The sequence below is a fragment of the Camellia sinensis genome, chromosome 10 (assembly GCF_055761805.1).
Source record: "Camellia sinensis isolate YWXY chromosome 10, ASM5576180v1, whole genome shotgun sequence".
In the NCBI taxonomy this organism is placed as follows: Eukaryota; Viridiplantae; Streptophyta; class Magnoliopsida; order Ericales; family Theaceae; genus Camellia; species Camellia sinensis.
The window spans coordinates 20967758-20982623 of NC_138970.1; the positions used below are offsets into that span (position 1 = coordinate 20967758).

Consider the following 14866-nt stretch of genomic DNA (forward strand, 5'->3'; position numbering starts at 1 on the left):
GGCAACAAATTGCCTTCTTTTCTCTATTCATTAGATGTCTTCTACATCATAAGTCATTACTCAAAAAATAGATAAATAAAATTAATGGAAGAGAGAGTAATTGCAAAAGAAACAAAAAAAAAAAAAAAAAAAAATAGGAAACATAAAGACTAATTATAGGTTATAAGAAAAAGAATGAATGGAATATTGAATCTAACACTCCAAATTGTAAAATAAAAATGCCCTATCATGCTCTAATGCATATATCTCTTTACCAACATTCAAAATACTCTCTCTTTCTCTCTGTTTATGTGGATGTCGCTCTGTTTTATACTTAAAATTTGATGGGCTTTTGTATCTTTTCCTTTTTTTTTTTTTTTTCGAGATAGTGAAATATTGCTCTATCTCTCTATAGTAAAATGAGTGAGTGAGAGAGAAGAGAAGATAACTGACATTGTAGGGGTCCATCGTCGAAGTTCTGCCCGTCCTCGACGGAGGTTCCTGGTGGCAATGGCTGAGTATCTTCGTTCTTCTTCGGAAGCTCGACACCCCTCTTCATTTTTCTTCTCTCTCTCTTCCCTTGTGAGATTCTCTGCTTATTGTTTTTAGGAGAATGCTGGGTGATTTTGTCGCATGGGTCATGATTGAGACCCCCTCCAATCACCACCCCCACCACCCGCCACACACATGTGGCGGGTGGTGATTGGAGGAGAAGGAAAAAAAGAAAAAAGAAAATGAAAAATTAGCCAATCATGTTGAGAGGGGGTCAAAGGGGGTGAGGAGAAAGGGGGTCTGGAACATTATTGTTTGTCGCATCACCATTCAGTTACACTCACTGGTGTGGTAAGGACATGATTGGTTAGGGTTGATTATTGGCTACTCTGGTGGCGGTACTCTATTATATTATAATTAGTGATAGAAAATGAAATATTATGATTTTGTGTTAGGTGATTGTGTAATATAAAAGATATGATAAATGATAGTTGGTGAAAGAGAATGGAAACGTGGTATTTTAAGAGTATTAAAAATTATAAGGTGTACACATTTTCTAACTTATCATCATTTATCATGTCTCTTATATTTCTCAATTACTTAATACAATACCTTACTTATTTACCTTTTTTGCCAATTAAGGGGTTGTTTGGGATGATCTAAATAAGTACACTTTTTAACTTTTTATGAAATATGGGTTGAGTTTGAAGTGATGTGATAGAGAGATGATGTGATTTAAATAAGATGATGTAACTTATATAGGATAATGACTTTTTGACTTTTTAACTTTTTTGTGTTATGCCAAACTTAGCCTAAAATATTATGAAATATCACATATCCGTATTCTAAGGAGTTGTTTGGAGTGTCCTAAATAAGTGCATTTTGTCTTTTTGGACTAAAAAATTGAAAAAGAAAATATGGATGTTTGGGTTAACTTTTTGACTTTTTATGAAAAAATGTGTAATAAAAAATTGTAAAAATTGATTTGTAGGAAAAAATTAGGATTGAGAGTTGTGCAGCCGTAATTGTTGATTTTTGGTGAATAGTGTTAACTTTTTAACTTTTTGAGTAATTTTTTGACCTTTTGACTTTTTTTACAATATGCCAAACTTGGCCTAAGATTACTCAATAATCACTCTACAGTACCTAATAATTTTTCATTGGCTAGTTAGGCATTGGTACGTTTTTGCTGCCTCCACCCACATGCGTAGTTATTGGGTGCATTATCATCAGGTGTCCTAAGGCAGAAAAGTTATTCAATGATATAATAGTTATTAGTCTAAACCATAACAGCGACTAGTTTTGTCTTGCAGTGTTAGGAGAAAACTGATTAGGTGCCACCTGTATTGTTTTAAGAGTATTGACCCAACTTTTTTTCATTTTAAGGTGATTTGTGGCTTATTTCAATTGGGTAATGTCACTATATTTGGTTTCAAAAAGTTAAGATTTTTTTTATATATATTTTTCATTTTTGGTGAATTTTTTAATATTTTACTTAATTTTTTAATTTTTCAGATATAATTAATTTAAATTGGCTAAATTAGTCAATATAAACAGAATAGGTTAATTTAATAAAAAAGATAAAATATTACATTTGAATTATAATTATTTTATTTTTTCTCTCACAACCAACAAATCAACTATAAAAAAAATTAAAATATATCTTAAACTTAACTTTTTTAAGTAAAGTTAAAATAATAAAAATAAATAAAGCTAAACATTAAAAAGTTACTATATCTGAAAAGCATGTACCAATGCGTACATGTGCGTCTAAATGTGCACATGTAACCATATTATACAACCGGCTAAAAATTACTCCATGAAAAAAAAAAAAATAAACGAAAGAAAAAAATTTACACCAAAAAAAATAATTCAAAATTGACTCTTATAATAATTTTTTTTTAATTTTGTCAATCTAAATTATTAATATATTTTTGTTAAGTAAAATCAATGATAAAAGAATATTTTAATTATTAGACTTAATGTAAATGTATTGAAAATGTCTAAAATATTATTTTTCATTGAATCTAATAACTTAAATATTATTTTCCAGTCATTTTCACTTAACAAAAATAAGTAAAGTTTAAAATTTCAGTTGGTAAGATTAAAAACTCAAGTTTATTTTATTACACTGATCAAACTCTGATTTTATTTTTATTGTTTTATAAATAATTTCTCCTAAATAAAATTAAAATAAAAAATTGAAGTATACAGTATGGCCTCCCCAAAAGGTAGTGTGCGGCAACAAGAAGAGGGAGGGGCCGCCACCACTGCCACAGGCGGTAAGATCACCTAGAAGAAGAGCACCAACTAGTCATTAACCACCCCCTTCTTACTTGAAAGAGTAGCGCTACGTGTACAAAAATTCGTGCACATACAAATATTTAGAAAATTTAATGTTCTATGCAATAGATTTTTTTTTTCCCCTTCTTTCATTTTTTTTTGAAATTTTTTTTTTCACATCAGGTACATAAATGCCATGAAAGGGAATCATCACAAAATAGAAACAGAACATAGTTCAAATGTGAGGACAAAGGACTGAGATTATTTATCATTATTTTTTTTTAATGCTTCTGTGACACAACAATGGAAACCGATATATCTATAAAGGGACATTGAAGGCAATTCTAAATATCCCCTTTTCTTTCCCTCCTCAAATTGTTGATTCAAACATAGCTTGAGGCAATTTCAAAAACTGAGAACTTGGTGTGCAAGCATGTCTTTAGCAAGGTGCATTGGTCCCACGTAGCTTACAACTTGGAAGCATGAACTGTGGTTCGGCTCAATGCAATTGCGGTCTTTGAACCTGAGGACCAGCCCAAATGTTTACAGATGAAATCCCCAGCCAACATGACCTTTCGGAGATCCACATTGGTCTCAACTCTGAGCCCATTTAGCATATAAACAACGTCCTCAGTCGCAACATTCCCAGAAGCACCTTTAGCATATGGGCAACCTCCAAGACCCAATACAGATGAATCTACAATGCCAATCCCCATCTGGGAGACAACATCAAAGAACTAATATGAAATATGAATTCACCACGAAACTCTATTAAGAATTTATACAATTCAAATGATGCACTCTTACAAAAGATCAACAAATATGGTTATATTTCTTGGATAAATATTTCTTGGATAAACTTTGATGTGCATGCCAGTAACATTGTAGAAAAGTGGGAAACCGACATCAAATAGGTGAATATGATCAAATTCTATACGAGGATTAGTAAAATATAACTTACATCATGATTAAGTTAGGTATAAACAAAAACAATACCACAAATGATGCAATGCTGTTTTATTCAAAAAGATCGACAAATATGATCATATTCTTTTGGATGAATTTCAATATTCCTCCACATTATGCAAAAATCATTGCAGCAAAGGGACACCGCCACTAGATAGGGGATATCAATCAAGTTCTAAAAGAGGATCAATGAAATATTAAATACAAGTCATGAATGGATTCGATTAGCAGTAGGATGGAGGAAACCACTGATTTCTAGTCTTAATATATGACAAACCGAAAAAATGAAAATATTTTTACCTTTTTCCTTCAACTGAAGACTTCAATTTCAGGATGGAAACTAGCAAAGGTAGCCAATTAATGAATATTACTTATCTATTAGGATGCATTTCAATTACTTTTTCCACTATTTACTTCAAAGTCTATTTGTCTGGACTCTTGACTACTGTCAAGAAACAATATGTCAAAACCTTAGCTAAGAACAATTCATTCAATTGTAATCCATTTTGCAGTACAATACATCTAAAAGCTCAAAAAACAGTTCATCCAAAGAATTTATTTTAATTTTAAATAAAACATAAGGAAACCAGAGTAAATTGATGTCTGGCCAGAGAAACCTATAGTAAACTTGTTGAAAGGTGGGCCTGAATTACTTTTAAAACCAGTGTGTGCATACAAGCACAATAGATGGTTTAACTTCGGTCTTGATCACCTGAAATGTGAAGTGTGATTGATCTGTCATAACAGGTTTGGGTTTCTATGGATTAACATGAAAAGATGGCTTACTTGGAGTGATGCAAGAATGTTTGAAAGAGCTTGCCTGTAAGTGTCATGGAAATGAACAGCGAGCTGCTCCAAAGGTACAACATCAATAACAGCTTCAAGCATTGGAATAACAATACCTAGGCCAAAAGAAAGAGTGGTAAATAAATAGAAATAAGTGAAAGAGGGAAAAAAAAAACAATATGTACAATTCAGGAAATGGCATTAACTAAAGGATTTATTCAACACCAAGTTTTTAGTTAATATACATATTTTATTTCAATTCTATAATTAATCTTATCATCCTCTGCAAGGGAGAAAAGCAAACAAACATGCACATTATTTGTTCAAATATACTGTTCCCAAGTTGTTACATCATACCAGACATGGTTGATGGATCAGTTGGCCTAATGCAAAGTTGCACCCACGGAAGCATCAATTTAAACATGTTTTTCTCAGGTCACACCCTCTTTTCGTCGGATATCAACTACCGAAGAAAAAGGGTTCAAATATCAATTACCAAACAAAAACCCATGGTTCGGCTACACCTTTGGTTCAGTAATTGATATCCAAACCATGAGTTTTTTTGTTCGGTAATTGATATCTGTACCCAAAAAAAAAAAAAATGGTTTGAACTGAGAAAAGGTGGTGTGTGGAAATAGAATGACCCTACCCACATGCCAAACATTGACCAATTACAGTGACTGGTTCACAGATCAACTGGTTGAACCAGATATTGAACCAGTTGATCCAATTTGGTTTAGGGATTCAATCCCCCGGACTAAAACTCAAATTTTTTTTTTGTATGAAATCACAAACAGACCATATGAATGGCTGGTCAACAGCTAACTAGTCAAACATAGCATATGACAGATTAAAGTTTTGAAATAGTAATTCAAATGAGAACATACAAGAAATTAGAAAGATTTAAGTAAAACTCAGATTTTTTACAGGCTCTCTTATGATAATGTAATGCCCCGAAAATGATTCAACATGAACTTCCCAAATTAATAAACATTCATGACACAATGACAATAATCCTTCCATCCTGACATATAAAATAGATGGGTTTAATACAAAAGTTCCACATGCGGTAAACATTCACAACATAAAAGAATACATGAATCTATAGCATGTGAAGTGTCAATTCTCAAAACAATAAAATGCCCTTAAGGGCTTACATCTTCAAAGGCAATAGCCCGGTTACACAAAATGGTCTCTCGAACCTAAACACATTAGCCCTTGGCTTACAAAAAGATCACAACAAAAATAAGAGCTATGTACTCTTTACAATTACCCGCGCCCTCAACTTGGCGGGATCACCATGTCTTTACCTGCACCAATGTCCCATAGGAGTGAGCATAAAGCCCAGTAGAGAATTCTAACAAAGTATATACAATTATGCAATTCTCAATAAAAATGCAAATGTTCATGCTATGCCATGCTTTCTTAAAGGATTCAATAAAAGTTACCAATCTCAACACATTTCAAAAAAAATTTCAAATTTTTAATCAATAGGGGCTGTAAATACGACACTGGTAATCCCTGAGCCGGTGTCTGCAAGTAGACTCTACGAGTACTACCAAACTGTCATTTTTACCGGTATTAACCGGAAGGCTCGACACCTATCCGCGCGGGTTTCTGGTCTTTCACCATGGACTCTCAGGCCAACTTATCAAATTCAACTACACCCCCTATCCGGACTTACTAACGTATTTACCCCATATACATTTCCATTAACTTCATTATCAAACATATATTTATTTCTTTCTTGTAACAAATCTTTCCAATTTAATCACACAATGCATAGTATGTAACTCCATGCAAATGCAATGCAATGTTCTTCCATACCTCATAGCATTCTCCATTTCAAGTAACTTGACAACAATATCGAATAAATACTTTTCTCATTTCCTTTCTTCAATGTTATTTCACAAAGTAACTTGCATGCCTTTAACTCATAGCAATTACCATTCCTCATCATGCACAATTTCTAATAAGTTGGTCTCTTCAAAATATCATGTTATGTTACCCACATTAGGTCTCCAAGACCTTATAATTCCCACAATCCATGGCACATACCAATTTCCCATTTCCTCAATCATACATGCTCATGCATTATATAGTAAATTCATAAATAATTCCTCATTGTTCATACATCAAGAAGGTTTGCTATTTAACAAAACATATGATAAGTCTACACTTCCTCAATCATTGAATACTAGAAAAAGAGAAAATCCATGAGCTTTACCCATATGTCCCAAAATCCCCAAATTTCTAGGGTTTCTCATCAAACCCAACACATTCTCATTTTCCTTAATGGAACGCCTTTCAAATCATTTTTCTTATGTTTAATAAAATGAAAACCCTCTAGGATTTATAAAAAAATTGAGATACAAACCCACTTTTAAAACTCTCTACATTTTTGAATCACAAAATTGAAATCAACAAGTAACTAGAAGAAAACTCTTAAAAACCATTATCAAAGTAGCAAAACTTGTATATATAACTCAAGAATGTCTCTCCCTCAAGGTTTGATGAAGAAAGAGGATGAAACCCTAGAGTCAAAGGATGAGAGGATCTTAGATTTCCACCACACTAAGTGAAGCCCTAGTTCATGATCTTCAAAATTAGAGGTAGATAATGATGATCTTGACTCAAGATTTGCAAGAATCAAAGTATTTTGGTGTTTGAGGAGGTTTTCTAGAGAGAAGGGGGAGGAAAATACAGTTTAGAGTGAGAGGGAAATATCCAAAATGAGATACACATTCGGCCAAATAGGGAAAAAAAAAACAGAGGTTCGGCTGCCCAGAGTGCCGCACGTGCGGCACCGAACCCCGCACGTGCGGAGCCCCCTTCCCGCACATGCGGCCCTCACCCCGACACGTGCGGTGGTCCTCCCGCACCTCTCCCCGATCGTGCCTTTTAAGCAGAATGTAACTCATCGAGCTCCCCTCTTCCCGCACGTGCGACTCTGGCCTAGCAGCCGAGAAAATTTTTCGCTTCGCTCCTGGGCACTCCGAACCTGACCCCACACTTCTCGGAACAAGTGAGATCCAACACCAAACACCACAAGAACAAGGATTCTATTTTAAGAACAAGTTCCGAACGTTTCAAGCCCAATGAAAAATAAAAGAAAGACAAGGCGAAGAAAGAAAGAAAAAAGAGAAGGAAGAAAATAAAGACCCAGTTGTCACAAATAAATTATGTTGTCAGCAACAAACTAATACTTCACATGTATGTCATTACTAATTTCTCATATTCTATGAACTGTAGAAACTAAACAAAAAAATAAAAATCACCTTAGAATTACCTGGAGTACCAACACCAATCGTATCACCAAGGGAAATTTCAAAGCATCCCATATCAAAAAGTTCTTTTGCCATGTATGCTACTTTTGATGGAGCTATTGCTCCTTCAATTGGGCACCCAACAACACAAGAAATATAATTGGAAGAAAAAAAATCAGACATACTTATTTTGACAAAGCTTTGGAAATCATAGCAGGCTAACACCCTACAAAGTATCAAAAACACAAATTGAGTGAGAGAGAGAGAGAGAGAGAGAGAGAGTTGTAGAGTCGTTTGAGGTGAGAGGTATGCCAATGCGCCAAGGTCTTTTGGGGCCTAGGTGCGAAGTGAGGTGCAGGCTTCACCAAATTGACACAAACGTTGTTGATCAAAGACAAGTAATTTAACATAGACATATAATTCAAAATCCAACATAGGCAAAACCAAAAATTCATAAGTTATAAACAATAAGAGGAAGAATTTAAAAATAAATAAATAACTTACAAAAAATTAATAAGAATTGCCATAAAAGCAACTACCATTCCAAATGCTAAATAGTCAACAATCAACAAAAACACAAATATCCAACTGCCACACCAATATTTTTAAGTTTAAACATTTGAATATTAAAGGCAAAATGGAAAATAAAAGCAACTACGCCTTGTTTGGCAACATCACTTTTTAGCCTAAAAGCCAAAAAGTCACTAAAAAAACCAAAAAGCCAACAACCTATACCAAAAAGTCAAAAATTTCCTTTTCTCTCTACTTTTTGCACATCTTTTCGTAAAAAATTAAAAAGTCATCCCAAACATACTAGTTTTTTTTACATCATACTTTAGCCAGAAAGCCAAAAAGTTACTAAAAAACCTATTCCCAAAAAAATCCAGTTTTATCACACTAAAATCTTAGATAAAAAATGCAACACACTTAATAGCTGTCTGCAATCAGATTTTAACAATATTGGCCTAGTGAATAAAAACTGGTTTTATAGGCAGAACTAGATTAAGATATCAGAACTCACAGGGCAGCTATTATACGCGTAATCAGCACATACCTGAATGGCTTGGAGATGGCAATAATCCTTTATAACATTTTAACATATGACACAGCATTAATAGAAGATAAAAGCTCCTCAATGTAAAGATAAGTAGAAGGCCATAGGAAGTAAGCACACAACAAACCCATGATAAGATTTTTATACGTTAATATGATAACATTTCAGCCAATTATCAAATGTGGTTTTCGGATTTTGAATTTGCTTTTTCAAATTGATCCAATATTGGAAAATACAGCATCAAACGTTGGGGACCTCATTATAATTCCAATGCCTAAATCTAAGTAATGGTTTCTTCACATGACCTAATTTTAAATGTTTCACACACACACATACAACAATCTCACTAGACAAGACAACAGCAAACTGAAAATGTCAGATATATTTCCATGAAAAGGTGAAAAGTTGAGAGGGAATCACAAGACATACCCACGGACAGGAATTGAGAGCTTTTTAGCAGCAAGCGCAACATCATGATATCGAGCAAGGCTATCTTCAATGCTACAGTTTATGTTTGCCTTCGAAAAAGACTCAGAAGCTGCAGCAAAGATGGCCACCTCCTTAGCTCCATGCAACAGCTGCCTCAAAACCCTGAAGAAAGGGAAACAAAACACTGAATATGCTTTCTAGACAGATTAAAAATTGTTGTGCAACAGAATGGTCAGCTCCAAAGGGAAACTTACTTTAAGATTAGGTGTTAAAACAGGAAACCTAGCTCCTCAACACACTGAATTGCCTCGAGTACATCCTTTGCATCTGCTAGCTGCAATTTTGATTATGATGCTTTTAAAAGAATGCATTTTACTCCAATTTTTATCAAACTGCTATATATTCCTATCAAAGACAGATAAAGAAGCACTATAATCTAGAAAAGACACCCCACAGATTGCATTAATTAACTATAACTATAATATGTCTGGAGTTGGTATCCATTATAAGGCATTGTAATCAAATGAAGCCACAAGGCATTGTAATCAAATGAAGCCAATAAGTATTACAAGAGGACTTAAACTAACTAAAAGGATCACTCGAAGTCAAAACATGGGTTAAAAAAAAATAAGAGTACAAACTAACAGCAGATTCAATTAATTATGACTTATTACCATTCATGGTCAACTCTTTGATGTTGAGCTTTATGTAATGTGAATGGTGAAAATTTCATAGGTTCACGCTCAAGCAAGGTCAGAAGCATGGACATGCCTACTAGGGTGTCGAGTTTGTGTCCTAGACATGTCGGGTTTTGAGACCCTTCATACACACACCAACACGTATTGGACACAATTTCGAAGTTATCCTATTACAACAACCAATCTGTTTGTCAATAGTTAAAGACTTATAAAAGTAAGACATTAGTGGTTACTATTAGAGGTCGTGACCAGGAGTAAACTATCTGCTCCCGGCACACTGGTGCAAGTTTGAGTAACAGGAATTGATCTCTCCAAAAAAAAAAAAGAAGAAGAAGAAAAAAAAAGAGAGTAGGTGTAAGGCTACCTACCTACCTATAAACATAGTAATAATCTCTTGAAAACAACTGAGCGCAATTTACCTGTGGTACCCATTTTGGCGAAACAAAGCTAGTGACCTCAACAACAGGTAACCCAGAAGAAACGAGCATCTTTATCAACTCAATCTTTACGGAGGGAGGTACAATCTCCTTCTCATTTTGTAACCCATCCCTTGGACCAACTTCCACTATCTTCACATATCTTGGTATGGTTTTCAGAAACTGCAAGTTGTATACAACATTAGATCATATGGCCCTCTGCATTAAAAAAAATAAAATAAAATGAGAAAACAAACTGATGCAAGACAGCCTTGGCTTGTCAAGTTCTATGACACTATTGCCATCAGAAGTGGTGAGTTAAATTTCCAAAATAAGGGAAGAAGGTTCAAGGTTTGTGAAACAGTGAATTTCAAACCTTGGGTTTAGAATATGGTGAAAAGCACTATCAATGTTGATTATTTTATTAAGAAGCATCCAGAAAACTAGAAAGAGAATTAACAGAGGAAAGAGAAATGAAAAGTTCCACGACCATCTTTGACCAAGAAAAATTGTTCAATTAACTCTAAACTCGCTCTGCATCAAGGACATTACTTACAGATTTAGAAAACCTTTCAGACAGGAAAATAGCCTTCTAAGAATACACCCAAATTCCTTGTTCAATTCTTCTCAACTTACAATGATGTTAACAACCTAATGTAATCATTCTGCACTACCTATTTCCTTCAAGTTTTCCCTGTATCACAAACCTTGAATTTGTGCAGTAGCCTAGGATTAGAAACACTCAAGTTTAAATCATGCAGTTCCAACTCAAGTTGAAGCTTTATTCATATCAAAATTAAATTGCTAGATGATCTTATCTATGCAATGACTTGCAAACAATGAAACTACACTAGAAGAGAAGTCATCGACAGCTTGTACACAAACCTTATTTGTTCCCTTGCTTGTGCCATTATCATTACAATTTGTGCTATAATGATGATTTGGCATACATAAACCATCAGGGAGAGTTCCAACCATTCCAGGTACTTGATTTAAGAAATGTCTCTGGGGCAAACTCTGTATTTGTCTTCCACATGCAAATGCCGCTCTTGACTTCTCATCACTGCAAAAGAAGAAATCATGATTTCTACACTACTTAAGATAACAAATAAAAGATGCAATAAGTGGCCAACATCAACTAAAAACAAAAAGAATGGCAATAGTGATCATAACTATTTAACTTTCACATTTGAATATCAGTAGATGAGAAAGAATGCAAGAAAAGTATAAATAAAGAGTGAAAGAACAATGGAAAATAATGCACGCCCATAGATATGATTCCCAATTCACCCTCTTTCTGTTGTTTACTAGAGATTATACTCTAATGAAATTATGAAATAACCAAAATCCTAACCTACAAGCAACATAATAGATATTTTATGTTCCCAACTTCACACAAATATCATTACGTTGAATTAGATAACTTCCTCTCTTCTTATCCTCAATCACTGCTGCTTAACTTTGATTAAATTCATTTATCAATCTTTCTTTTTTCTTTTTATTTCTTCTCATCCATCTCAATATCCTAATTGCAGTCCATTTTTCTTTTTCTTTTTTTGTTAAGTATGCATTTTAGTACCAAAAAATATAGAATACACAATGAACCTCAAGACATGCCCAAAGGCACCACCCCCAATAGGAGGAAAACACTGTGAGAATATTTATTGTATATATGAATCAGGCAATTCCCTTTTCTTTGTTTTTCCTTAATCTGTCATAGATTAGGCTATATAACTGATGCACTCTTTGTAAACATACACAATTGAATATACAGAGTTATTTGGAATTCTTACATGGTATCAGAGCCGTGTGTGAAACCCTAGCTCCGCCTTTAATCATTCGAAGTCTTCTCTGGTTCGAAGTTTCGAAGTTCTCTGTGGTTCGAAGCTCTTTCTTCTCGATTTGTAGACTTCTCGTTCGTGGTTCTCTGGAGTCGCGATTGTACCAGACTCGCAATCAGCATCTGGTCTCGTCGGAATCGCGATCTACCCAGTGTCGGGATCGTGACCATCTCTGTTTCAGTCGTCGTTCCACGCCTCCCAGGATTTCTCTCTCAGTCGTGACCTATCTGCTTCGAATCGCAGCTCTTCATCTTTGATTCGCTATCCATCTGAGATTGGATCTAGTTCGTTTGCTTTGTCCGGTCATCTGCTTCGTCTCTGTGGTTCGTCTCTCTCTCTAGAGGTCTCTCTTCCTCGACTTCGGCTTTAGGTTCTTAGCTTCAATCTCTGATTCGACTTGGGTCTCTCTCATCTGGAGTTCTGTATTGCTTCGTGGTTGGTTTGGTCACATCTGCTACAATTTTGGTTTATTACAGTCTGGCTTTATTATAGTTTGGCTCATCCAGTCTTCATCAAAAACATTTTACTCATAGTAGTTGGGTAGCAGAGTTGGTTTGAGAGGTTTAAAATCTTCCACACGTCGACCGACAAATCTCTGTTCAGCGCTCAAATCATACTCATATGCGAACACAGTGTTGTCGTTCTTAAGGTCAAAAATAGGAATCCCAAGCCACTTGTCGGAAGCGAACACAGCTCTACCGCGAAAAGGCAAAAAGTCACCACATCGTACGAGTAAATGCCATACCTTCCATTGCGTAGAATTGAAACAATGATCCTGGTATCAACAACTGCGTGAGAGATTATTTTGCAATCAAAATTGATTTTGCGGCCAGCAGAAGAGCAAGAATCATGAAAAAAAAATGTTATAAAGATAATTATAAAATTTTTTTTACCTTTAGATTATATATACAATAAAACACTACATATTAATTAAAGAATAAAAAATTTTAATCATACATTTCATGATATTTTTTTTATCATTTCTAATCTTACTAAAGAGGAATAACAATCAATGTAGTAGAATGGAGGCGGTGTAGATACTTTCCATTGGCTTGAAATTGGATCGAGTGACTCGAAACAAGGGCTCGGGTTTTCGGAAACCAACGACGAGACGTCCACGGCGGGAAAAATTAAAAAAAGCTATTAAAATAATAAAAAAAATTAAAATAACTTTTTTTAATAATTTTTCAAATCCCAACGTGATGTAGTTTGGGTTATGTGACTTTGGTCTCACGTTTTAATTGCGATACCATTCATATTAAATATTAAATTTTATTTTAAATAACAACAATTAAATATGTATATATATATATATATATATATATAAATATTTTATAAATGATCTATTTTAAGAGTAAAATCATTATATAATTTATTTTGTATTTATTCACTTGTATATTGTTTGAAATATAATAATTTTTTTAAAATGAATAATACTAAAACTTTTTTTATAAAATTGTGTTTGGTTTAGTTTTTAGAATCTATTTTTAGAAAAACAATTCTAAGAAATTAAAAGTTAAATTGATAAAAAAATTAAAAACACATTGTTTTTATATAATTTTATCTTTTAGGAAGATAGATATATTTTTTTTGATATTTATTTTTATTAAATTAGTTTCTATTTTTTCAAAATTCAAAATGGCGACAATTTTGATATTATTATTAAATCAATCCATTAAATCAAAAAATTCAAAACTAAAAATATTTCATATATTAAACATATCGATTATACATTAAAACCTCAATAACCATTAATTACATGATAACTATTCAAAAATACTTATTAACAACAAATACAAGTATCTATTACATGATAACCATCGAAAAATATCAACAAAAACAACCACACATTACATGATTATCATTCAAACACATATTAAAAATTAATTTAATAAAATAAATAAATAAATAAAAATGTAAAAGATTTATCATTTTTATATAAATTTATCTTTAATGAGTAGAATTAATTTTTTAAAATTCAAAAACATTTTTTCACATTTATTTTTATTAAATTAGTTTATATTTTATCAAATTAATGACTTTATCCTTAAAATTAAACAATGATATTTTTAATTATCTTTATTTAAAACGAAATTCAAAATTTAAAATTAAATATATGACAATTAAAACGTGAGATATTAAAATGATTAAGGCCTCGTTTGGGAACAGGCTAATTTAGGCCTAGTTTGGGAAGACTAAATAAGTGCACTTTTTGACTTTTTTTGTATTATGTGTAGAAAAAGTAGAGAGGAGATGTTGATTGATGTGACCCAAAAAAGATAAAAAGATGAAATAAGTGCACTTTTTTTGCAGTAGCCAAACTTGGCCTTAATAACTTTTTGACTATTTGACTAAAAAAGTAGGTAAAAAAAAATTTGTATGTTTGGAATGACTTTTTAGCTAATTACGAAAAAATGTGCAAAAAGTAGAGAGATAAGAGAATCTTTAATTTTTTGGTATGAGTTGTTGATTTTTTGACTAATTTAATAACTTTTTGTTTAATTGACTAAAAAAATAAGTCCCCAAACGGGGTCTAAGTTCCAAACTAAAAAACAATTAATGTAATTCCCTTTTGTATTTATTACGTGGCCCCCAAGATTCCCAGAGCATCTTAACATATGATAAACTCTTTCATTAATAGGATTCCATTGGAAAA

The 14866-nt window shown here is 33.1% G+C and overlaps 1 long non-coding RNA gene and 1 pseudogene across 2 annotated transcripts; one reads left to right on the plus strand and one right to left on the minus strand.

The window, feature by feature from the left end:
• Positions 1-2996: 2996 nt before the first annotated feature.
• On the minus strand, positions 2997-13034 carry LOC114282580 (hydroxymethylglutaryl-CoA lyase, mitochondrial-like; annotated as a pseudogene). The gene is made up of 8 exons (XR_014341781.1): positions 12163-13034; positions 11255-11432; positions 10373-10552; positions 9510-9589; positions 9256-9417; positions 7796-7956; positions 4507-4622; positions 2997-3470 (listed from the first exon to the last, which is right to left on the minus strand). The product of XR_014341781.1 is annotated as a hydroxymethylglutaryl-CoA lyase, mitochondrial-like (transcript).
• Positions 4300-4681, plus strand: LOC145801003 (uncharacterized). The gene is made up of 2 exons (XR_014341783.1): positions 4300-4439; positions 4548-4681. It is a non-coding gene; the product is annotated as an uncharacterized LOC145801003 (long non-coding RNA).
• Positions 13035-14866: the final 1832 nt, after the last annotated feature.